The sequence below is a fragment of the Colletes gigas genome, unplaced genomic scaffold (assembly GCF_013123115.1).
Source record: "Colletes gigas isolate AHSC1104 unplaced genomic scaffold, ASM1312311v1 Colletes_gigas_Sc00001, whole genome shotgun sequence".
NCBI lineage: Eukaryota > Metazoa > Arthropoda > Insecta > Hymenoptera > Colletidae > Colletes > Colletes gigas.
Window position 1 is genome coordinate 3,497,479 of NW_025106630.1, and position 25,589 is coordinate 3,523,067.

At 40.8% G+C, this 25,589-nt stretch overlaps 1 protein-coding gene across 2 annotated transcripts in view; it reads left to right on the plus strand.

Moving 5' to 3' along the window:
- Positions 1 to 14,738: 14,738 nt before the first annotated feature.
- The window catches only part of LOC122402926 (protein bric-a-brac 1-like), a 98,127-nt gene continuing 87,276 nt past the window's right edge, over positions 14,739 to 25,589 (plus strand). For both annotated transcript variants that reach the window (XM_043406162.1, XM_043406253.1), the window contains exon 1: positions 14,739 to 14,814. The gene's annotated coding sequence lies outside the window, so the exon portion shown is untranslated. The remainder of the gene's footprint in view (positions 14,815 to 25,589) is intronic.

Below are 25,589 nucleotides of genomic sequence, written 5' to 3' on the forward strand. Positions count from 1 at the left end.
TATATCACCACGTGCCAGCCGGGCAACATTTATTTACGAACAGCGAACTAACATTTTTGACATTTTAAATTCATTCCTAAATTGTTGGATCATTTTCGGGAAACGTGGAAAACGTTTCTTGGGACGTTCGAGTAGGGGTTGAAACAATTATGAGAGTAGCTACGCTGTAATAAAAATTAATATTACAGATACACTGTGTTAATATTTTCAGAAATTCAATAAGAATTAAGAACACGTACACAGAACCGAAAAGTAACAGTTATAGAAGCTATATAACACGGTCTGCGTTGCATAGAACGGCACAAATGGAAATCTGATGGTGCTAAGTCTGGTTGGTATTCAGGGTGTGATAAAACTACCCATTTCAGTTCCTTTAACGTTTCACGAGTCATCAATTCTACACGGGGCATTGTCGTGCAACGAAATTCCCTTGTTTCGTTTCGTAGTGAATTTCGAGCCGTTCTTTCATCAATTTTTCGTTTCATTTCTGAAGTTATTTATACAGAGTGTCCCAGTATCGACTGTGCAACCGAGAAAGATATGATATCGTACGCGGAAAAGCAAATCAAAAATAGAATTTTTTCATTCGTGGCTTCGTTTTCGAGATAATTGAATTCGAAACTTTGCCAGATACGCGGACGATGGAATAAGAGTTGCTCCGGCATGTCTGTCCACTGCTCACCGTTTCTACTTGCGCTGAAAGCCAGCTCGTGCTCGATTACACGCATAAACGATGAGTTTTCGACAACTCTACATCCATAAAAACTGTCTTGAAATCATTTTTAATTATAAATCTCAAAGAATAATATTTTTGCTTAAATTGTAATCTTTCGACCGAACAGAGTTGAAACCTTAATAAAAATCTGTTTATGCAAGAGTTACCTATTTATTACATTCACTGTATTAAACACAAAGACAAAATACGAATAGAAAACCATTGCGTCATATCGAAGTAGGTTGAAAGGACGAGGATCGGTAAACAAGACTACCTGAAATATAAAATAAATGAAAGGATGCCGTTAAGTACAAGAAAAAGACGGAAATGTAGGATTATGAGAAAGGAGAAAGAACGGGACAAAAAGTTTCATGTGCATTAAATCCAATTACAAAGCAATTGTTTTACGATTGCCACTTACTGTCATCTCCAGATACTTCAAGTACAGTAACGCGATTCTAAATGTCTTATTGCCCAACGTATAGCCCTGTATTCTGATGCGTGGAAAACAATCACCGAGATACTTTGTATTTTCAACGAGCCAAACGCATCGTTATGTTTTCTATAAATTTGTTCGCAGAGATACAGTTCCGGGCGATAGAATTTAATTCTAAATAGACAGACGAAGCGCGTGAAAAGACGCTCCTTTAATGGAAACCGCGCGGTGCATTCTTGGGATAGCCGAGGTTCCACTATATTACGAAAACCGGCGAATCAGCACACCGCCGGAAGCAGGGAACCAATCGTACACGTAACAGCGGAAAAACGATCAGGCAGGGAGGGGAAAAAATCAGTTCTCGTAAGCGGGCAGCGTCGTCGTCGTGTTTTCGCGGACACGCGAGGGTGCGTGCAAAGCGGCGGGAGGGTGCGAGCGGCTGCGTGGTCGGACGCACCCACACACACGTACACACAGGCGAATACTGATGATCATTCACGCCACTGACCTACTCTGTGCGGCGTGCTCGGCGCTCTGCGGGGACGGAAATGGGCGGGAGCGAGAGGACGGGGAACGACAGCGGGAGAAACCGAGAGGGAAACTGGCGAAGACAAAGGAGAAGGCGGGTGGGTGGACAAAGCGACGAAGAAAATCGTGCGGATAAACGCGAACGGGGGAGAGTAAGGAGAAACGGACGAATGTCTGTAGGGAGGAACTCGGTGACTCTGCGTTGGGCTAGGAGGAGGAGGAGGAGGTGGAGGTGGATGAGGAGGGGGGTGGGTGGTTGGGGACGGAAGAGGGACGGGGGTGGGCGAGAGGAGACGAAGAGTCTGTGTCTGGCCGACGGGTCTGGGCCTGCGTAACGACGCGTGCATGTCGGTGCAAGTACGGCGATAGAGGGTTGAGAGTTGCAGCGAGTAGAAGGGTATAGGGGGGGAGGGGAGGGAGAGGACGAGGATCGGGAGGGAGGATCGGGCGGAGAGGCGAGTCGCAGGGGGTGCAAGTCGGTCGGGTAGGTGAAGGGGCAAACGAAGGGGGAGGGCCCGGTACGGGGCGCCGAGGGGGTGGGTGGGTGGTAGGTGGGAGGGCGACCGAGGGGCGGCAGGGAACACGGAAGGCTACGATTGATCCGTGGTCGCCCTCCGTCCCTCTATCCTCTTTCTTCCTTCCACCCTTTCGTCCTTCTCCGGCCCTCTTTGTCTCGGAGGTCGTCTCTCTTTCTCCCCGGCGTCACGACCTCACGAATTCATTGTGCACTTTTGCTCGTCCTTTTTCTCCACGGCAGCCATTAGCTGTCCGTTCGGCTCGCTTCTTATTAGCATAGTTGCAAATTCTACGCCACGACGCCCGGTGGTCTCCCCTTAACGCTTGATTGGAGCCCAGACGCTTTGTGACGTGACGGGTACACGCGTCCCTTCGGAAACCAACCCTCCCCCTCCCCGTCAACGGCTCGGAAAGTAAGCCTTTGCTTTACCGCCAGGCCGAGGAAAAACGAGGTTGACGATTACTCACCGGCCGAACGTCGATGTTTCAGATTTACCGGGCCTTGAAACCGCGCGTAGGTGGTGGGATTTCCGTCCTCCTTGGTTTCTTTCTCCCCGCCCGACCTCGAAACAAGGAAAGCGTCGCGACAAAGATTCTCGAAAGCGTTTTCTGTTTTCCGTGAAAAATATATTTTAAGACGCTGATTGCTACATCTATGTAGGTCATTTCATGTAAATACTCGAGAAATTTAATCTACGCGTGATTTAAAAATGTCCTATATACTTTGCTTTTCGAGTTATGAATGACCAAAGAAAATTTTCGAAACGTTCACCGTGTGCCTCAACATCGAATTTCGCGCTCGCTGGAAAATATCAGGTGTTCCTCGAATAGTCTCCAATCCATTTCGTATCCTTTCTCGTAGATCTTGGACATTGCTCGCTTGTATTGCACAATGGATCTTAAATGGCCCGACAAATAGAAATCTAATGGGCTCAGATTAGGAGACTGTACGTGTCCGTTTTGTTGCTTTTGTGATACTGAAGACATCGCACTAAATTTCTTACCTGTATATAAGTAACTGGACTTTTCGGTAAGAGAAATAAATAGAATAATTCTCTGGCTGAAACGTCAAAGGAAATAAATTTCGATAAAGCGTCAGGGCAATTATAAAGTTCCCATCCGTCTAATAACAAAACTCGAACGTGGCAGAACATTTGACTACGCTGATTATACAAAGAAATTTGTTTAGTCTTAAGAGAAACGGACTCGATGAAACGTGCTTGTTTAAGCTCTTAACGATCCCCTGATTACGTTTGGACTACTGAAAGAAAAATTTTGTTTGAATATGTGTATGTGCACCTGGTCGCACTAATTCGTTCCGGTCTCAAAGGAAAGTAACTAGTGCTGGCTTGCCTTTAGAGACCCACTACTTCCCCTTTTAGCTTCATGGAATGTTTGGAGTTGTCGAACCTTGGTGACTTTTCCTTGAAACGTGGATAAATTAATATGGCCATATTTATTTTGCGGAGAAAAGAGAACCTCGCGTGGGAGTCATACTAAGTTAGATCAGAATTGGGCAAAATTCTTATCTAGATAAAAATGTTACTCTTTAAATAAAAATAATTTCAATTATTTCACGATAAAAAAATACCAATTGAACTGTTCGATCGAATAAAGGTCACGAATAATTTGCTATACAATCGCCTTATTGATTATCTTTTATTCTAATGAAATTTTATTCGTCTCTGAGTCAGACTTTATAGTCAGCCTTTATTAGGCCATATTCTACTTACTCACAGTACCACGTTCAAAAGTCAAGAGATGTCACTCCAAAGCAGACCATTTGTAACATTACATTTAGAGTCTCTGTCGTGTTGGAAAATAGTATCTTCTTTAACGAGCAGTGTCTTTTCCACAATTTGTAGTACACTTTGCTTCATAATATCGTTGTAGATTTAGTAGTTTATAATTCCTTCTGTACGTTATAATGAAGTTACTTTATACCCCTTCGTATACCCCTTCAACATAATGGAACCACTTCCGCGTTCAACTGTTTGCTTCGCACATCATGAATGAAGAGCTTTACAAATTCAATACCGAATACATCTAACGGAATTCTGTAAATTTCATTTTGATCCGATTCCCAATCAGAAAAGGACTACTCATCCGACAGTTTACTTTATTATTTTTCTTCGAGAAATATTTTAACTTTGCGCCAATTTTGTGACTTCCAAAAAATAAAACTGTTCCATTTCCTTCAAAAGTTTATAAATTCTTATAATTCGAATTTCAGTCGTTGCGTTAATTCAATCTGTGTTACAATAAAACTTGAAACGAGACTAGCGGCGTGGAGGATTCTCCGAACTGTCCACTTGCTTATTCCTATTCCTATGTCACGTTTTAGTAATTCAATATTCATGGTTGCAGATGTCGTTTAGTTGGTTCCGATGTATAGCACAATTTTCCATTTGTCTTGACACGTTAACTCTTTCAGGCACAACGTTTTTCCCCGCAAACAGTTGAACAGTCGATCGACTCGCGAAACTTTAGAGAAAAATCTAACAGGTTCATAACCAGTTCTATAAAAGGGGCATAATTCTTTTAAACATATATACGAAAAATCAATTTCCTTGCATATTTCATGTTATTTTTGTTCTTTTCGACTCGTGCAGTAATCTCAATACCGGAAGTGCTCGATCTTCGTGTAAAGAAACATGGCTCTGATATGTAAACATTTCATCAATGTATGCAAAGTGCGCGGTGCAAAGCGAGTCTTACTTTAATTCTATGTTACTCAAAGTTCATCTTCCTTTTCCATTGCCAAAGCAAAGCTGAAAAAGCACTGCACTGTGTGTATGTGTGTGTGTGTGTGTGTGTGTGTGTGTGTGTGTGTGGCTTTTAACACGATTGCGTACATTTCTTTTTCCAACTCTCAGCCAGTCTGGGTCCGTTTAGACCCACTGAAACTGTTCATTTCAGAATCGTATTTGTAAATCCATTTTTTTTTTAAATTAAAAACAAAACTTGTTAACGATCATTCCATGCTGAAAACGCTGTCTGAGGTTTAAGTATTTTGGTATTTGGTACTTGGAGTCAAATTGCGAGCGATGATGAATGAAAAGTCACCGAAAATCGGTCCACGGAGGAACGCGATAACGCGTATTAAGAATCTCCGTTCGGTTCTCGTTATCGAATTTATATTCACTCTCCCGTTGCATAACGCGTTCGGCTAATCGCGTAACGTTTCAATTTGCATCGCGCACGTTTATTAAGAAAAAACATGCGCATAAGATCGCTGGAAAGCAAAAGGTTCTCATTAAGCCGCGTCGCGCGACGACGGGTTATAAAACTGCCGCGAGAAGAAACTGCCTACGCATGCAAAAGTGTATAATCGTCGCGCGTAGTGCAAATTTGTCCGCAGGCTGAAACGGAACGGGGCAAAAAATTTCGTTTCGCGTCATTTCCTATCGCGACGGAGCGCGCGAATCGTTCGAATCATCTGGGAAATTAGTAATTTCGCGCGGTATCTCTGATTGATGGCATTGCGTTCATCGCGGCGCGAGCGGATTATTCATCGCGTTAAAAAGCGTTTTCACCTGTCGCGGGGCTCCCGTTCGTTGGAGCGGTTACGTTCCAATAAATGGAACTTAACAATCGACGGTAGAAATTGGCGCGAGCGGTCCCGCGTACCGACGCTCGGAACGGTGGCCATCGGCGTAAACAGAATTATACAATACCGAACGCGCCGCCATTAATTAGAGTAACTTTGTTGGCACGTGAGCGCACGAGCGCGGCACGCTTTTATATTAATGGCGTGCAAAATGTTTTGACACACCGACGCAACCTGCGGATTTTTAATCGAGATGTATCGCGAACCATGCTCCGCGACCGTTATAAACAATTTAACCAATGATACGTTCAATTTCAACGGAGACAACCTTCGTCGGAAGTACGATGCACGATAAAAATTGAATATTTATATATTCTGTACCGAAAGTGCAGCGTTTTTGTAATATCGGACTATCTAAAACACTACTAATGTCATTTAATTTCCATCGCTGCAATGGTGGGTAAAATATGTCGAAAGTTTGGAGCAGATCGTTCAACCTGCTCGTTTGCATATTAATTCCGTAATTTCGTGACAATTCCGCGATCACTTCGAACGCAAAACGTGAACTGGTGACATTTTCGAGTCTGGATTCGAGTCATCCCGAATGCAATTGATAGTACGTAACGGAATGTTTCATATATTTACATGTATTCTTACATGTGTTGGAAATCATGCGAAATAAATCACCAACAGGTGGCTCACGTCACTTCCGACTGTGCTTGATTCGCATTTCCGTGTGTACGGACACGTGTTACAGATTTAGGGTCCTGTAAACATAGCTTTGAAATTCAATTTTAAGTTCACTCGTCAAACAATATTCGTCCAAACGACCACCGACTGTATTTTCTAAAATAGCATACCAGACGTAACCTTTAACCGACTGGCGAACAATTTTATTTTTATTATTTTCTTATACAATATTTATGCGTAGGTTCTAAATATATTCTTTCGTAACATTTTCCACCATCATCTTTGTGTCATCGTCGGTGGTATCTGAAAGCGATACAAAATAGAACAAATTAAAACATTAACTTACGAATATTGAAAACATGTGGACGTATCTCTAGTAACGATAACACGATGGAAATATTTACTCGAAAATCAATAATAATATATTGAAATAAAAGTACAGATACTCGTTAAATTACAATGATTAATTACATCTTTTCGCCATTTTTTCAAACAATCGAGGGGCATTAGATAAAGAGTAATTTAAAATTTCTTATTTCTTCAATATTCTTGACTTTTGTCTATCCGATTCACGATTAACCTAAAATCCTGCACTCTATCGAGATAGATATTTTTCTTATCATAAATTGAATTGAGACCAACAACCAGAAATAATCGTTACGGAAAAATAATATGCATCTCGTTAAATCGCACGACACGAGATACATATGTTTACCACTTTTCATTTTGCTCCAATTATTTTCTACATAGAATAAAAAAGTTATAACCATCAATTTTCGGGCGCAAAGTACTGGACTACGGTCTTAAACACTCGTGCAGTTTCTCGAAACTTAGCATATCGAACGAATAACAAGATGCAGAAGGACATAATGTTAGACTTTGGTAGTTTACGCCCGGATCGGTCGTAGGTTTTCATCTTTTTTTTTTTCCGCGTCTCCGGAAGAAATTGTGGTAATAAGTAGTTGCACACCGTCGATGTCGAACATAGATCACGCGATACCAGTTTGGTTCTTGCGATAGAATACTAATTGACCGAACCGGTAAATGCATTCGGTTAAAAAATGAGTTATCGATGCAAAAGCTGGTAACGGAAACGCGTGAAATTAACGTATCTTGCGGTATTCCAGAAAGCTGGCTAAACAATTAAATTGCACGTGCACGAGTTATAATTAGTATGGAATACCAAAGGCAATATTTTTCTACTCGAAATTGGGTTCGTTAAAAACTTTGTTGTATCGCTCGAGATAAATGGTTCAACAAACGCTGGAAAGATTCAATTTATCGAGCCGACGGCTAGCAGGTGATTAAAACTTGATTAACAAGATTAGATTCAGTATCCTCCCGACACGTGTTACCACTCGACGCACAGTTTCTCGGTTTCGTCGGGCACAATGAGAACTGTCATCGAATGGAAATGTCACGAGGTGCTTATTACACAATCGTAAAATAAGCATTTTGAACAGGTCATCTAAGGTCTCAGATAAATCTTCTTTCCTCCACTTTATCCACGTAGCAACGAAACGATTGTGCGTGTCGAGTTCGAAAGTTGTTTATTTGATTTCGCGAGGGGGGGAAAAAAGAAGAACACGTACAAGCAGATACGTGTGAACAGATACCTGCTTGACGTGTATGCGACAGGAACAAGCACATTTCGTCCAAAGGATGCATTTACGTGTGCGATTACGCTCGCTTCCACGCTATTTTCGCGACGTTGAACTCTGGTAACCGTAGCAACCGGGCAGAGTTTGTATTCTCTTAATCGACGTTTCTCGAATTCCAAGGTTCCTTTGAATTGTACAGCATTATCAAAAATTTCGCTGGAAAAAACCGTCGCGGTATCAATGTACACGCGTGCAGCAGGGCGAATTTTATCGCCGGAACGCGACGGCATTGACGCGAAACACTGCAAACAGATCAACGGCGTATCCTTAGGATCGCTCGTTGAATCAGGTTACCCTTAATTTTAATATATAATCATTTTATAATCATACAATATTTTAATATATAATCATTGGCTGTAGGTAACGTTATTATATGAATTTTATGTTTTCATGGCTAACGGTACACATATCCCTGAAGAGGTGGTAACTAGTAATATAAATCAATTTATCGACTAAGAGTTTCAGCGAACAAACGCTACAAACAGTTTTCTTGGAACGGAAAATATAACAGACAGAAATATAGCGTTATTTCATAACTAATTCAACATTTTAAGTTCCCTCCATTCCCTGCGGTGCAATGGTAGTCGCAAAGCGCGCGAAGGCCGAAGAGGCGCGTGAAGATTCAAACGTCCGTTCGAAAGAGGGAAACGTCACAGTGACCAATTTTATTAATTTACTTGGATAAAATCCATTTTAAATTCTTCAAATAGACACCGCGAAAGAACTAACTTCGAAACTTTTAAAGTACAAGTAATCTTGAAATCCGCCATCCAAAAATTAAGTAACACAAGTGTATACACTATTTCAGCTACAGTGACAAACCATCTGTGCATCGGTTCAATGTGCATATCTCGAACAAGTGTTTTGCATATTCTCCATTATCACCTCCTTCATCCTTTCCATGCGTGGCTGCATCGGAAACCTCGCGAGAACGATTTTCATAATCGCGTAGTGGTTCGTCGATGGTTATTGCAACAAGTACAGACCGATGTTTTCATTCTTCGATAAAATGTTGTTTACCAACGAATCGATACACGCGAATCACGGTCAAGTAAACATCAGAAATTTGCATTACTGATCCGTAGAAAACCCAAATTGATTACAAGTGAAACAACAACGTCCATGATGCGTTGATATAACTGGATAATTCGATCTTATTAGTCAAATATTTAGCAGAAAATATACTATAATTGGTCGGCTCGTCAGATTTCTTTTTATCGAGTGCACTGAAAGAAAAAGTTTATAAAGAACGTTGGGAGATGTGCAACACGCAGCTTGTCTATAACTGCAGATGCCATCGAAAGATCTAAGAAGTTGTTTATTTTTCCTGTCTACCAGTTCTCAATATAGATTTATTATTGTTCGTAATGCATATTACGAATCAATGTTGTAACATATCCGCTTGCAGAGCGTTTCAGGACTTATTCGATTACTTACAGCGATAAATTGCCTCGTTCGCGGACTGCTTTAACGCAGCGTATTTTGCGAATCAAACCGCAATTGCTAGAACGAAACGAAAAAAATGTGTAGATTGTGACTGGCTAGGGAAAAAATGGTAGCCCAGGTCCGAACTACTATGACAGGAACACGACAATGGAAATATTGCAAAAGTATTTTTGTTCGTGCAATGGGAAATTTGCATGCTCCACGGTGATATGTCTTTGTATTCGATCCAATTCGAAATGTTGTGATATCCTTTGATGTAAAACTGTACGCAATAACAAACGTAATATATCGAGCGAATAAGTATTATGAAACACTAACACACCATGCAGATATTATTGAAATTATAATATCTGTATTCGTACGTCGTTTGCTTGCCATTGGGTCTCTACGCGATTACATAATTTTCCGAATCTTTAGTCGTGATTAAATAATTTAGTTTACGTAAACTTTTAATGCTATATTTCATCTTGTTCCTCTTGTGAGACATATCATTTAAGGAATTCCGAAATTCGGAGTTCTGGCATCGTTAAACTGAACAACACGCGTTCATGAATCAAATTTGCAGTGTGATCAGCATTGTTGCCTAACGTACACGTTTAAGAATTTGGCACAAAGTTAGGAACAAAGAAAGACATTCAAAACACAGTATCATTCTATTAGCAATATTTTATGTTATCATCGTGTAACATCATAAATTTTCCAAAGGGTCTAAATGCCTTTTGATTTCAACAGAATGTACACTTTTGTTCACAGAATTTTGTTTAGATACGAAAACGTCGATGGCCATCGTTGGTCAAACGATCTAACGCAACTAAAAGACGTTTATTTGCGTTACGATTGCATGCGTTTAACAAACTAACGTGCTTTCGAAACCCCCCGGGTAGTCCACTGCGAAATAACGCGAGAGCCGTTCGGTGGCGCGGACTTTCGATCGATCGGCAGCGCGAGCATTTAAAAAAAAAAAAATGAATCTAGAATCCTCGAGACGGGATCGTCGATTACGATTGTTACGACGTTGGATCGTGTTGTAGACGGTCGGGACGGAGCGTCACGACGTCAAATCCGATTCACGCACTATCGACGCGTTACCTAATAGCCGTGCTACGTGGACGCAGATACACGCCGGGGCGACGTGTCACGTGTCCGACGAAGGCACCTGCGCTCACGCAAAGCAAAAATAAAGGTGCGCGAAACGAACTGTGGCAATTGCAACGGGCTCTGGCACACCGGCTGGCCACTGTGTGTGCGCATGAACGCGAACAAGCCGAGTTCCGTTCACGCAACGCGCGATGCGTTACCTAAGAACGCGTAGACGCGCAATTTCAGTCGACCGTCCCTCGCCCCTCCCGCCCCTCGCGCCCTTCTCTTTGCCCCACCCCGCCTCCCTCGCGCCGTACTCCCACAACCGCCGCACGTTGCGGACGATCTATGAAAAACAACGTGTACGCGGACGCGCATGCAACGACGGATCGATCTGCGAACAACGACGAACGCGGCAGACAATAATCGCGCTCATCACGCGGGAAAATACCCGACGAGCGCGACGAGGGTCACCCTGCGAAAAGCCTGGCCATAATGAGGTATCAAGGCAGCCGGCTGGAGATTTCTAGTTGGAATCACTGCGGGTACTCCTCTTTCTCTCTGGCTACGTTTCACCGCGCGTCGCCGTGTCGTTCCGTCTCTGGCTACGTTCACCGTCGCTCTTCTAGATCAGCGTTTCTCAAACCGGGGTCCACCAACCCCCCGGGGGTGTCAGTAAACACGTTGGGGTCTTTTAAAGCGTTCACTGTTAAATAAAAAGCGTATATTATTTTACGAAAGTAAAACTTTGATTTTAGATCATTGTTGACTACGTGACCTAGAATTTGTTTTAGTATTGTACTTTTGCATGCTACAATGCAACTTGAGAATTAGTTTTCCTAGTTCCATAGTGGCGAGTCCTATCACTCATATCTGGATGACGTGGTAGTCAAAGTGTTGATCTACAACAGTGGTTTCTATCTATTTTTCAACCCCTTTAGCAGCTCCAACTCATGGACTGTTTCTTGGTTCCAAAATGGACGAGTTTATCCACGACTAGAATTTTATTTAACATTTGCGTTCGTAAGAAACAATACAAGTAGCAGAATATAGTGATCAGCATCAAAAGTAGTGCTCTCTAATCAGTAATTAGTAAGCTTCAAGGTGAACACTCGAGATTGCAATTGTAACGCCAATCCTTAGCATATGTATTCTTTGGATAACTATGAAACGCGTATCACGTTGCAGCGACGACGCTCGATGCAGGAAAACGGACGTAATTCTTGATATTGCAACAAAGTAATTACACACGCGCGGAATTCCTCGCGCAAAAACGTCGAACGCACTTTGATTTATGCAAACATAGCCTCTGTCAATTATGGAAAATCCGCGCTTGTTGGAGATGGAAAGAAAGATCGTCGTAACAAAATTGCAACTGTAACGATGTATAATTTATATCAGTTGCTCGGCGACACGTGTCTCGCGAACTTCGACCAACGCTCTAAGAATATTTTAAAAAACAAATACATTTTGTAAATTTAAAATACTCAAGAGTATTCCCCCATTAACGAGCCCTTTGTTCGAGTTAGAATATCTTTGTACGACGAATAAAATGCAACGTGTGGTCGCGTCAGGGGAAATTTGGTTCGATGAAAGAAACGCCGATCGCGAGAAACGCGGAGGGATTAGGCGCGTTAACGCGTCGTGGCGCGGCCTTCTTTCTCGGGCTATAAGAAACTATTGACATTGAGGCAATTCAATTTGCACGATGGATTTGCGTTCGAACGGAGTCGGCTCGGTTCGCCGTAAATTCCGGTTCTTACGGCCGGCGATCACGAGTTATCAGCCTGGGAATAATTTATCGGCGACGATCGCATTAAAGTAGCCACAATGAAATTATTCCCCGCGGCGACGCGTCTGTGCGCGAGTCCACGTGTGGCCTACGTACGCGCGCGTTTCTCGGATGTAGCCGGCAGTCGGTCGCAATTAGTATTACCTAAGAATCTATATAGCCAGCTGCATCGTAACAACTATATCGCACGAAAAGTGTACGTACCTGTGCGCGCGTGTAACCAGCATCGACGATCCGATGCACCGACGGTGTTTCGCGCCACCTGGTCGAACGCGTGTTTACCTTTTCTAATCCGAAGTCACACGTGTCGCGCGTCCGAGATCCTTCTAGAATTCCGATGCAGTTCCGTGACACTGCGCCCGCCAACCTTCTCGCCTCGTATCCGTTACAATTATTTATAGCGTACCTGAATAAATACGCGTCCGTCGAAAAGAATAATTGGTGAGAAAACTCGCGAGCATGATGAAAGGAAAGCGATTTTAACGGTCTCGATCCAATAGCTACTATCGATGTTGCAATATTTTGAATACATTTTCCCACGAAAATATCTAATGATATTTATTTTAAAAGGTATTTAAATATATTGTTTTGGAACGATATAGTTGCAATTAACAATTTTCACATCAAATGTTATATAGAGAAGTTTGATTAAAACAGTTGAGATCATCTGCTCTTAAAAAAAGTTAAACTATTGTGTTCCAAACTAAGGGATGCACGTTCTTAGGGGGTTGTTTTATCGAGAAAGAAAGGAACACTATACGTTACTTTCCTGGCACATCAAAATAAGCAAAAAGTGTTTCTTTCTGTACTATCACATATCAAATTTTGCATATCGCTAAAGAGAGCGAAAATACTCTGATTGAAACAAAGAAACCATTATCCAAGTTGCGTTACAAACAAGGCTGAGGTCAGCCATTGACTGTTAAAGAAATTTATGCATTTTTCACTCGTATTGCGAGACGTGCTAATGGAAATATAGGAAAGAAATTTTATGCTTAGTTATTATTCGTTGTAAACATTTAGTCAAATACACATGGTCTCTTTTCCTTATTTATTTTAAGAAGGGGACTAAATAGTAGGAACCTGGATACGAATACTTAATCAGCTAAAATTAAACATGTATATTTAAAAAATTATTCTCTCGAATGCAAAGATCAATATAATTAATACTTAAAAAATTATGATTCGTAATCTTGACGCTGCGGAAAAGAACTAGCCTATGCAATACCTGATGTCATTTGTATCTACTATCTACTAATTTATTCTTGCCACCTGTACAATCTCAACTTCTTGCAATGCACTCGATAAAATTGAAACACTTTTGCAGTAGATCGTCATCAGAGTCGAGACGTAAGATCGTAACTATTTTAGCATATGGACTTTTCGGATTGCCTTACAAATTTTCCTAATTAGATATATTTTTGATACGAGTAACTGTAAATAATCGATTTAATATTATATAATTAAGTATTGGTAAGGGCTAATATTTTTGACGTGTCATAGAAACTAATATAGTTTTGAGAAAAACACGTTGAAAGCTTTTCATTATTTTCGTAGATCAGAAAAAGAAAGAGTATCCTTCGAGAAACTATAAAAGGAAATGAATTTTTGAAATACCTTCTTAACGCGAGTTTCCCGGAAGACGAATCTCTGTGAGGCGTCGCGTAGCCGATATAAGAAAAGGAAGTGGTCGGTGTCGAGGAAAATGCTAGTGACAAATCGGAGCAGAATCGCACGCGAATATCTGTTCCGTTGATGCATCCGTCTCGTTCTATCTTCGTTCGTCTCTCTCTCACCGTCTCTCTGTCGCGCACGTAAATTCGAGTTACGCCAGTCGGCACCGTGCGAAATTTCTAATTTCGAGGTCAGCCGCGCGGCAAAGTACGTCCGAAATAATTGCCTTACCGCGCTGCGTAAGACGTCAATGCGTTTGATATTCTTACACGCTCTCTACTCCCACCCTTAAACGCGGCGAACAAGAGTTTTTTTGGTCCAACGAGACGCCTATGGCTCTACGAATCGCGAGATCTGCGAGGGAAACGTGCGCCGTCTCTGTGTATGCGGCTGTGCGCGTGAGCGTTTCACACCTGACTACTACGCCAGTCAAGCGAGCGACCGTGGCGACATCGAACATTTAAAAAATCTGCGTATCGTTTTGCAAATCGTGCGTAAATTAGTTACGGTGCCGAATAAGATTTATCGCGTCGGAATTGTGCGCCTGGGCGGCGTCGAATCGATTTATTTTGTCGGTAAAGTCTGCGCGGCGAACACGGTAGGTTAGTTGACCGCGGGGCCGAGCGAGCGCTGAGCTGACAGTAGGCCGGCGACGTCACAGTGGGCCGGTTGAGCCTTCCTTCGTTCGATTCAGGCAGGCTCTCTATTCATTTTACATGTAGCAAGGTAAATATTTCTATGCGAGTGTCCATTTCGAAATACGTGGCTACGAGTGCGTGAAACCGTCGACGGGGATCGATCTGTGTTACGCGAGTCTTTAATTCTTTATTTTCATATTTTTTTTTTTTTACCTCCCTCGTCTATTCCCTAGTCCGCCTCGAAACCGATACAAATTTTTCGCCAACGGTGTGAAGAAGTTACTCTCCTTTTCGCCTATTTTTCTGTAACGTTTTACTCGCCACGTTCGTGTCCGTTCCTGTTACAAAATCATCGACGCCTGGGCTGCTACTGCTACTGTTGTTGTTGTCGTCGCCGCTGCTGTTCGCTGTCACGAGCGATGCCCGTGGTGAAAACGATGAGAGCACGATTCGTCCACCGTTTCCGCGATTCTTGATCGCAATCGAAAAAAAAAATAAGAAAAAATAAGAAAAAAAAAAAAGAAAAGAATAACCACGACCAAACAGGCAGAACACGGAACACGCACTTTGCGACCCTTTTGGCACCGATCGTGTCCACGATCCGAGGAATCGTTCAAAGGTGAAACGGGGGTTCCTGTCGGCCGAGGAGCGCGCCCGAGACACGTGAAATCGCACACGGTTGACAGTTTAACCGTGCGCGCGTACGTCAGTGGATCGTCAATCGTTTCCGACAACGCGCCGTGACCACGCTCCGACGTTGTTCGACCTTGTGCGGTTTAACTTTTGGCAAACGTTCCTCGAGGCTCGCCGTCCGCGTGCAACGGTGTCACGCTGTTCTCGCCAGGCGTCTTCGGCTACGATCCGCGTCGCTCTGACGCGCCTCGAAACGCTCGAAGACGTTCGGACGATTCGAGCAACGCGAATCAATTTCGAACTGCTCGAAGGGACCTCAGCCGGGGAGACACCCAAAGGAACGAGAAAAGAGAATTTTCGCAAAGGAGACACGTGACAAAGTGAACAAAAGTGAAGCACCCCGGCCAGCGTTTCGCGCGACAGTGCAGATATTACCCGATCGTTCGACCGGTCATCGGAACAGAGATAAAGAGAAACCGAGCGCGAGATACGAATCGGTCGGAAAAGTATGTACGGCCGCGTAACGCGGAGAAAAGTAAACAAAAGTTAAACGCACTCGCGAAAGCAACGTCGGCCGATCGTGTCGCCGATTAAAACGCCGGTTGACGTAGAGGAAGATTCCCCGGTCGAATGTCGCGGCACGAGGCTCGAAACGAGCCGAGATCCGCGCCGGGATCGAAGGAATGCGTCGGGACGGCACGCATCGTGAAACGATGACAATGACAGCCCGGGGTTTCGTCGACGGAGACGATCTTATTCGACCGTTCACCAAGAGTACGAATACTTGCCGTTCGTTCGTCGGTGCCTGGACGGCTGTCCACGTTGCTGGAATCCACGCGAAACTCTAAAAATTCCCGGCCACGGGCCGAACGATCGATGCTGGTCGATCACGAGCACGTTTCATCTTCCTAACCTACGGACTCTCTGCACCTAACCTACACTCAGCCGCGTCCGCTGTCAAGCGCGCGACGAGCGAGCGTTCTTCGACGGACCAGGAAACGCGAGTAAAGAGTCAGGACGACGCTGGATCGATTGGAATACGTCGGATCGAACGAAGAAATTGCGAGACGGAGAGGGGTCGTGGTCGTGGTTTGTTCGAAATCTCATCTCGATTGGTGTTGAAGCGAAACGTGAGGCGAGAAGAGTGCGTGTTCCGTGAGCCGCCACGGCGGGACGAAAATATCACACGTGCGTCCGGAGTAAGCCGAGATTTTTGGAGGACGACGGGGAGTCAAGCGGGGCGAGATCGGTGAGGAGAGCGCTTTTTGGGTGAGCGACCAAAAAAAAAAAAAAAAAAAGTATGAAAGCTACATGCCGGAGAAAACGAGTAACTCCGCGCTGTGTAGATCGGAACGTTTCGTTTCCTAGACACGCTGTCGCGTGTCCACGTCCGCCACGGTCTCTTCCGCGGAAGTTTCTGATTATCGACAGCTCGAAATTCACCGAGCATCGCGCCAGCGATCGTTCGATTTTAACGGACACGCGGCAGACCACCATAAAGCCCATCAACCGTTCGCGATTGCATCGAAGCCCCAGTGCGTACGTCGGGAATTCAGTGTTAGGGAGAAAGAAAGATCAGTCCTATTCTACTTAGAAGGAGGATACTGTCCCTATTCTACTTACGATAGCTCCACGCTCTTTTTAATACGCGTAACGATGCGTTTTCCAGTTTGTCGAGCGGTCGGGTAGCTAGCAAATGTACCGACAGCGTTTTCGACTATCGTTTTTAAGCAATTTTCAATGATTCATCGTAACGGGCGAAAATTAGTAGCTTGGTCACGTAGATCGAAGTAACGCAAGAATTTAGAGGTTTAATGTATTCGTTAAGCGCTTTGACCGGTTTTTCGAGATCTTTTGAACGGTTACGGATGTTTATATTTAAATAGGCTAATTGAATTATTGCGTATCGAAGACGATCCAAAGTTTGATAAGTATGTTAAACTCCTAAAGTTTGGTATCGTTACGATTAATTTGGATCAATTTTTATGATAATAAGCATTGACAGTTCTAATCAAGCTTCAATTTTCAATCACAAAAATATAAATTTACGAAGTTCTGGACATAATCATTGGGTCGTAACGTATACTGGAGCTTATGTACAAAAACGAAATCGAATTCTAAATATCGATGCTTTCCAACGTAATACTATTTGCTACAATGTTGTTACACACGAACACAGAGGAAGTAAAATCGAAGGAATTAGAACGAAGTTAGAAGACTTTGGTTCGCGTTCCTGTTATCCCTATTGCAGGTACGACCACGTGGTCTCAATTTTCGTACGTTATCATTTCATAACTTAATCCACTTATTTTCATTTCGAACGATCTTCGATCGCTCTACACGACCCGAAAATGATAACCGAAAAACTACGACCGAATATATTTGCAAACCGATCGCTCGACTCCGCTATATAAAACTTCTCCCCCTTCCTCCAGCGATATTCAGTTTAATTTATTCGACGTCGGAGTTCGCGTGTCGGCTCTGCACACATACGAACGATAATAAATAACAATGGCCTATTCGAGGACCCACATGGGCCGTACAATTGGACGTTGACCGTTCTTTCTTTCGCCCTGGTATCCGCGGAAACCGCGAAACGGGTTACCTAATGACAGTCTCGGAGAAGGTAATCAGAGCTAGAGCGTGGGTAAACCTCTTTCGGTCGTACGGCCCTGCATGCTAAACAGCATAGACGTTTGACGTTTCGTGAAGGTCGCGTGCTCTGGCTCTGTCCTTCTCCCGCCGTCAGCTGTCTCTATCTCCCTTGCGTTGGTATCTCTGTCTCGCTTTAGCCGCCGCTCCGTCTCTCTCGCGTACTTTTTCTCTCTCTCTCTCTCTCTCTAACTTTCCCGCTGCAACTACGTTTCTCCTCGTCTTTTCATCGCGGTCTCTTCGTTCCTCTCTTCTATTCCGGTCATCCGTCTCGCCCTACGCACGTACGCGCGTACCGTTGGACGTTTAACGATCGTTGCGCGCGAAATTGTCGCGGCTCATCGGTTTTCCTCCAAGTGCTGCGGATTTTCCGCGAAGTCCACGCGCCAGCACACGCGTGACATTGAAGAACTCGGGGAACGAAGTCGCCACGGGGATGACGCGTACCCCGAGGAACTGCAACAGTGGGCCAAAATTGAATTTTACATGGCCAAACTTAAAACATTGTTCGGTCATTCATGAACCAATCGGTTTTATCATTATAGAATTTTATTAAGAACAATATATAATTGTTCTTCTGTTAAAATTAGTTACGATACTTTAATACCTATTGTCGTATTATAATTAAGGCCAACACTCAGATAGAGCCTAATTTTTTCTGCTTAAAATATCTTTTAAACGCTCAAATAATAGATTGATTACTATAAATTTATTAGAATCGCTAAATTTAAAATCTGGCCCACTGTGGAACGTGGATTGTTGTGTGACGTCATAATGGGGTACACAGTACTTCTCAGAACTGTTGATTAAAACAGTCAAACAGATTAGGTTTATCAATTATTGGTACTTATTACTTTATTTAGGAGCTGGATTTAATAAGCAAAGAAAAGGAATCAGTTACTGGAACAACTGACAAACTAATGGCTCTTCGTATTTTTCCTTATATTCGCGTCCGTTATAATAAAAACACAAGTCAAAAGTTTTGAATAAGAAAGTACAGAATGACGAGGTGCTGAAAGTTGTTATGTAGATGCAATCTCTATAAATATTCAACGATTCGCACGTTACATATTGGTAAATTATATTCGATGCAAACGACTTTTTACTTCCGGTCTTTGACACGCGGATACAATGCACATCGTTTGCTCGAGAGAGGTAATAATTAATTTGTCATGAATTTGTCATATTGTGAAAATGATGTATTAGCTAAATTCTTCTTTGGGGATCATTTGGTTTTATTCTGTTTCGTGAAACACCATTATATTATATAAATAGAAGATATAATATATTAAAAAATTCGACTTATTGGGTATGGTGCGGTCAACAAAACTAAACCAATTAAAAACACTTATATAAATAGCATACTTAAGTACAATGATCCATGTGATACATAGAACAACTCAATAAGCACTGGATAACAGGTACAATTTTTATCTCATCGGTATGAGATTAAATATTGTTTATCTTGTACTCGTCGTTTAAAATCTTTTACCTGGATAAGAAGTTTACCTATCTCTGTATCTAAGACATCGTGGCTAGAAATGATTTCAATAGAATCGTATATGTTAATTCTAGTTAGTTAGCAAAATTAGTGGCCAAATTAATACGATCGCTGATGAAACTTTCAATTCGCGAATTCAATGTTTTGTTAATTATTACATGAACTGTATTTGATTATCTTGATGTCTAATCGGAGATGAATGAAATTTAATTTGAGTAGAAACTCTGTATTCACGATTTATTCTCAATGTTGAATCAAGTATTCTTTCAACGTGAAACACAGTTAGACTGTATAATTTAGATTTCAATTTTTATCAAACAAGTATCGTATCGAAAGTTGTTTATCTCCTGTTCGTTATTCGAAAGTCTCTGTCTATATAAAAATTTTTCCAATCCCTGTGTCTAATAATTTGTTCCAAGACATGGTTTCAATACAATGGTGCTCACGTTTGCAAACTGCACTTGAAGTTATAAGTGTCGAAGTTTTTGTACGAAGAGGATATACACGCACTCTTGCCGTAAAGTTGGTAATATTACTTCCTATAATATGTAACATGTACTACAATCACTGGAACTGTGATACGTCGCAACAGATGTTACTGCTAACAGTCTTTCATAAAACCGCAATCTGCGTTTAAAGTTATAAGTATAAGTTATAAGTAACGAAGTTCTGCATGAGAAGGATGAAAATGTACTCCTGTTGTAGAACTGGTAGTATTATTTTCTGTAATACGCAATTTTATACCAGAATCACTGAAACTGTCATACATTGCAATAGATGTTTTTGCATAATAATCGTTCATAAAACGATGAAATTAAAACACAAACTACAAATTCGTACAGTTATGTAATAATTTAACATTTTCGTAATAATTTTCATAATTGTAATGATAATTAAAATTGCATTCGACGTGAAGCAACATGAAAACTTGAAAATCATTCGAAAGCGCGTGGAGAGTCAGACATTTAAAACTCGCAATTGTTAATAATTTGATGGCCAGTATAAGAGTTCGTTATCAGAAACATCTGTTAAATATTATATTATACAGCCCTGGTATGAACACAGTAGAAAATTTCGAATCGATTGTTGAATCAAATTGATAAAAATCACTATCAGAATAAAGACGAAAATAAAATAAATATAGAGAGATAAATAAAATAAATATACTTGTCCAAGATTGATCGTACATAGGTCTAGTCAAACAGAATTTTTACGAAATAATAAATTGATTAATAGAAAAATATTATCGAGGCTTCCACGATCGTTTTCATTTGGCCACGTCCGCGAGCGATAGAAAATCCAGATCGATAGTGAACTAACCTTTTTTCAAAAATTCTGATCGCTAAATTTGAATTCCATCCACGGGGCATTCTCTCCCGTTCTCCGATATAGAGGGTGATCCGGGTGAAAATGCAGTTTTCCCCGGTGGAAACTAGTCGTGCAAAGGGTTTCCTGCGCGCGGACACGCGCCCCTTTAATCCTTCGCGCGCGGAAAAAGCACGGGTGGGAAAGTTAACGTCGCATGATTCGTTCGATCATGCGACTTTTATCCTTTCGACGGCTCGAGGAATTAAGTTCCCGACGAGCGCGCGAATTTCAAGCTGTTATTCTTCGTAACTTCGCGGATTCATGAAAATTTATAAGCAGAAACATTTGTTGCGATGTATGATAATTTCGGTAATTGTAGCGTTACGTATCGTGGAGAACAATACTATTAAGTTGAAATTTATGACTAAGAGGAATGTGCAATTTGCTCCGTTCCATATTAGAATCGCTAAGATCTATCAACAGCGGTAAGAAATTGCGAGAATTTAGAACTCGTATCCTTTGTAATTTTTATACTCTTACGAGGATCAGTTTGGAGAAACGTATGTTGCAATATATGATAATTAGAATTATTGTTACATTTTCAAGTTGAAATTTATCACGTAGAATTATGCATTTTAAAATCGCGAATGTCTATCAACGGTGAATGAGATCGTGAGAATCTGTGATTGATATTTTTAGTAATTTAATGGATCTACGAAGATTTATAGCAACACGTATTACAACGTATGATAATTACGGTAATTGTAACATTGTATTTTGTACAGAACAATACTATCAAGTTGGAAATTCATGACGTTGAGAATCACTCAGCATATAATTGCAAAAATCTAATTTGGAACTATTCCTGAATCTAAACTAACACTAAACGTTCCTTAGAATTTCGTAATTTTATGGAACTTTGTTGAAAACAGTACTATCAAGTTGGAATTCGTGACGTTGAGGAATTTATTTCACCCAGTATGCATTACAATCGCAAACATCTATTAACAATTTATGAAATTGCGAGAATTTAAAACTGATATTCTTCGTAATTCCATGACCACATAAGAATTTGTTAGCAGAAATAGTTGGTACGAGGTATGGTGATTTCAATGATTAGAAATTTCAAAAAGGTTCACCAAGAAATTATACAGACCCTCTTCGAGATAGTAAATCTTACAAAATACAAAAATGTAATAATTACCGTGATTTTAGTTCTGTTTATTATAAAAAAGAACATCGTGAAGTTGATATTGTTGACATGGAATGTACATTATTCAATGCTCGGTATAAAATCTCTAATGTTTATCATCGGATAACGTATAAAACGTGCGAATTTAGAACTGATATCGGTCGTAATTTCATGATTTTATGAGAAACTGTTAGAAGAAACATCTGTTGCGATATACACTATTGCTGAAAAGTATTTGATCGTTCGGTACAACGAAAATTTATTTTTATTTAGTAAAAGAACACAGTCGAGTTTTATGAACTTACGTGTACCGTTATTTCGAATATTTCCTAACGCGAAAACATTATTAATAGAGGTGTTGCACTATTTAAAATTTGCTTCATCGACGTATCTTTCCTTCCGTTTAAGTATATCATAGAGTTTCATACTTCTTATAACAATTCCATAGATATTAGACCATCATCTATTCGAGTGAGATTAGGTGATTGCAGAGATGAAATTGCATTGTTTAACATTCCTTTTTCCTTGTGCAAAGTATTCTTTACAAACTTTCAAAGAATGTGTTGGGTCGTTGTTTTATTCGAAACGAAAGTTTCTTGCTAATTAAGTAGTTCAGATACTATCATGGGTTCTTCTAATATTCATGTATATTCTTCTACCTTTAATGTACGATTAGTTTTAATCACATCCCCACGTTCCATTCTAAAGAAAAACTTTCGGCGATTGTAGTGTGACGCGTTGGAGAAAACAATGCGAACAACTTGGAATCGTCGATGCCAAACTAGCTTCATTTTACACCATTAAATATATGAATAATAAATAAAGTAATAAATGAATTAAATAGATACTCATTTCTAAACGATTTGATTCTAAATTATTTAAATATATAGAAAACAATGGTGAGTTTGGATATCTATTTATTTAGTAGACAACTTTGTCTATTATTTAAAATTTGTGATCGTAGACTTTTATGATTTAGTACAGTATTTTCTCTTAACAAATAACACGCGATGTTAAACAAAAATATTTCTTGTTATATGAAATATTTGATACTTCTTTGCGCCGAGTTCTCACAAAAGGCTATAAGTATTACACAGTCGATATTATTGATTTGAAAGAGGTTGCATTTTACAACGCTCGAATATAGAATCTTGAATAGTGGTCGAGAACTTATGAACCGTGAGAAATTCGTAGTTTAAAAAAAAGAAGTACCAGCAGTAATAAATTTTTATTTCATCCAATAGCTTATTTTAATACTAAATCGATAATTTATTCGATTCAAAAATATTTAAAAGAACTCTGATAGTTTTATACGTAGCTAATTTTTTTAAAAAAAGAATATCGTATATTGAATCTTGTCTTTTATTTTATATCTCGAAACAATTTTGTAGCACGTAACTTTTTAAGAATTTTCAAAATATGATTAGTTTTACCTAGAACTGTGATACGCCAGTAAGTAATCACTACCGACGGAATTTAGAACAATTACTCTTTTACTACTTTTAATTCTTCTTAAACGAGAGACAAATTCCATCAGTACTTCCCCGGGGAAAACAAAACAAAAGGCAAATTAGATTTCGTTCCCCGCGATGAGTTGATAAAGCAAAGAGCAACGGGCACGAAACTTTCTTACCCGAAACAATTCTTTCGAAAGAATGAGGAAGCGAGGGAGGTTCATAGGAAAGCAACTGGCCAATTTGCGCCAATACGATCTACCCCCATTAATGTACGTTTTCGATAACAAATTTCCTCGTAAAACTTTTTATTCGCAATACAATTTTTTATTTTAATTTACGCTCTTTATTACGAGACGTAAGTATTTAAAACATAAAGATTTTATAAAATTGTTGTTCGACGTTATAAGTTTTTATTTGGTTGTAAAGCAACCCCCCCACCCTTGTAATCCGTGTAACAGAATAAGGCTTGGTCTTACGAGGGTAAGCGACGGCTTGTGGCTCGGTTTTTCTAGAGCAAGCGCGTCAAACACGCGGCCCGCTTGACCTGTTTATTTCTTCATTTTTATTTTTATTATGCAAAGTTTTATTTTGGAGTATATAATCACCTGAACAGCTTCAATAAGGAAGAACAATGATTCTCCAGATTGTAGATCGATTCGTAAACCAACTTCTACGTACGTTTCATTCATAAATTCGAATCTATCGACTGATTTTTCAAACTAACGTTCTCTCTGTGTACCTCCTTAAGGGGGGACCTCTATGTAGAAATCCGAAATTAAGCCGATTTTCAAGAATTATTTCGAAGGATAAAGAATTAATAAATATTTGTAAGGTTTTGAGGACTATTTAGAATATACTTCAATTTCATTTTGCAATTTTTTTTGTTCAAATAAAATGCAAAATGGCGGAGATACAGCATGATTTACTAGAAGCGTCTTAAGACGTCTTCTAAAACGGTGTACACTCTAGTGTCGGTTTTTATTATACGAATCTGCCAAGCAACGAAATATGATTAGTATATAACAATAGTAAATGGATGAACCGAAGATATTGAATGAAAATTAAAAATTGGAAAAATGGCAGACCTCGGAGCAAAAAGCTTAAGGACCGTTGCGTTAGTAGATACAGACAGAAGCGTGTGAGACGATCAGCTGTTCGTTTGGCTCGATCCCGTGAATCATACGACTCTCGACGGTCGCGTACGCGCGTCCAAACTTCGCGTTTTGTGGAAACGCAAAAATAGCGACTGTGCCGGACCGTTACGAAAGAGACCCGCGCGGCACTTTGTACGTTTTCTGGACTGATTAATACGCGAACGCATTCCCTGCACCGTCGCTCGGGTCGTTAACCACTGATAAATCAAAAGAAAGCGACGCGATGCTGTACTTTCGCGACGATTTTTTAACGCTCCACTCGCGCGAAATTTCCACCGTTGCGATCCTCTTGGCGTTCGACCAGTTTCGATTTAGCGAGCCTGGGTCGAATAACAGTTCTTCGCTTTGAGAACTCTTTGACGACGAAAGTATCGGTAACAATTATTGCTGCCCGCTCGACGAACGTAAATCTACGTATCTGTCGTTCGCAGGCGGTCGGGTTCTTTTAACTTATTGGTTCCCCACATTACAATGTTGAAAACAGTTACAATTTCAATATTACGGAGACTTCCGTTCGAGTTTGAATATCAAATATATGTTCTGTTTATTTGATGGCTTTATTATACATTTGGTATATTGTTTTATTTTATTGTACACAAATTATACATTTCTCGCTTGGACAGCCATCTTCAGAATCAACAGAAATCACTAATTAATTTAATGTTCTACATCCACTTTATGAATGATCGATCCTTAAATAGCGTTGTAGGATTTATTCTTTCATTAATTAAAATTTCTTTTTCGATGAAAAAAATTCTTCAAGTACTAAATTCATAAAATTGTTCTAAATAAGATTGAATCGAGATTCGAACGGAATCTCGCCCGTATCTGACGAGCGGCCGAGCGATCGAACTTCGGTTTCCAAAATGAAGGAAAAAAATGATCGCCTGGTCGACAAAGCAGAGACACAGGGGGTCCGATAAAGAGCGTCGTGTCGCAGTTTCGAGCGGTACTCGCGATTCACCG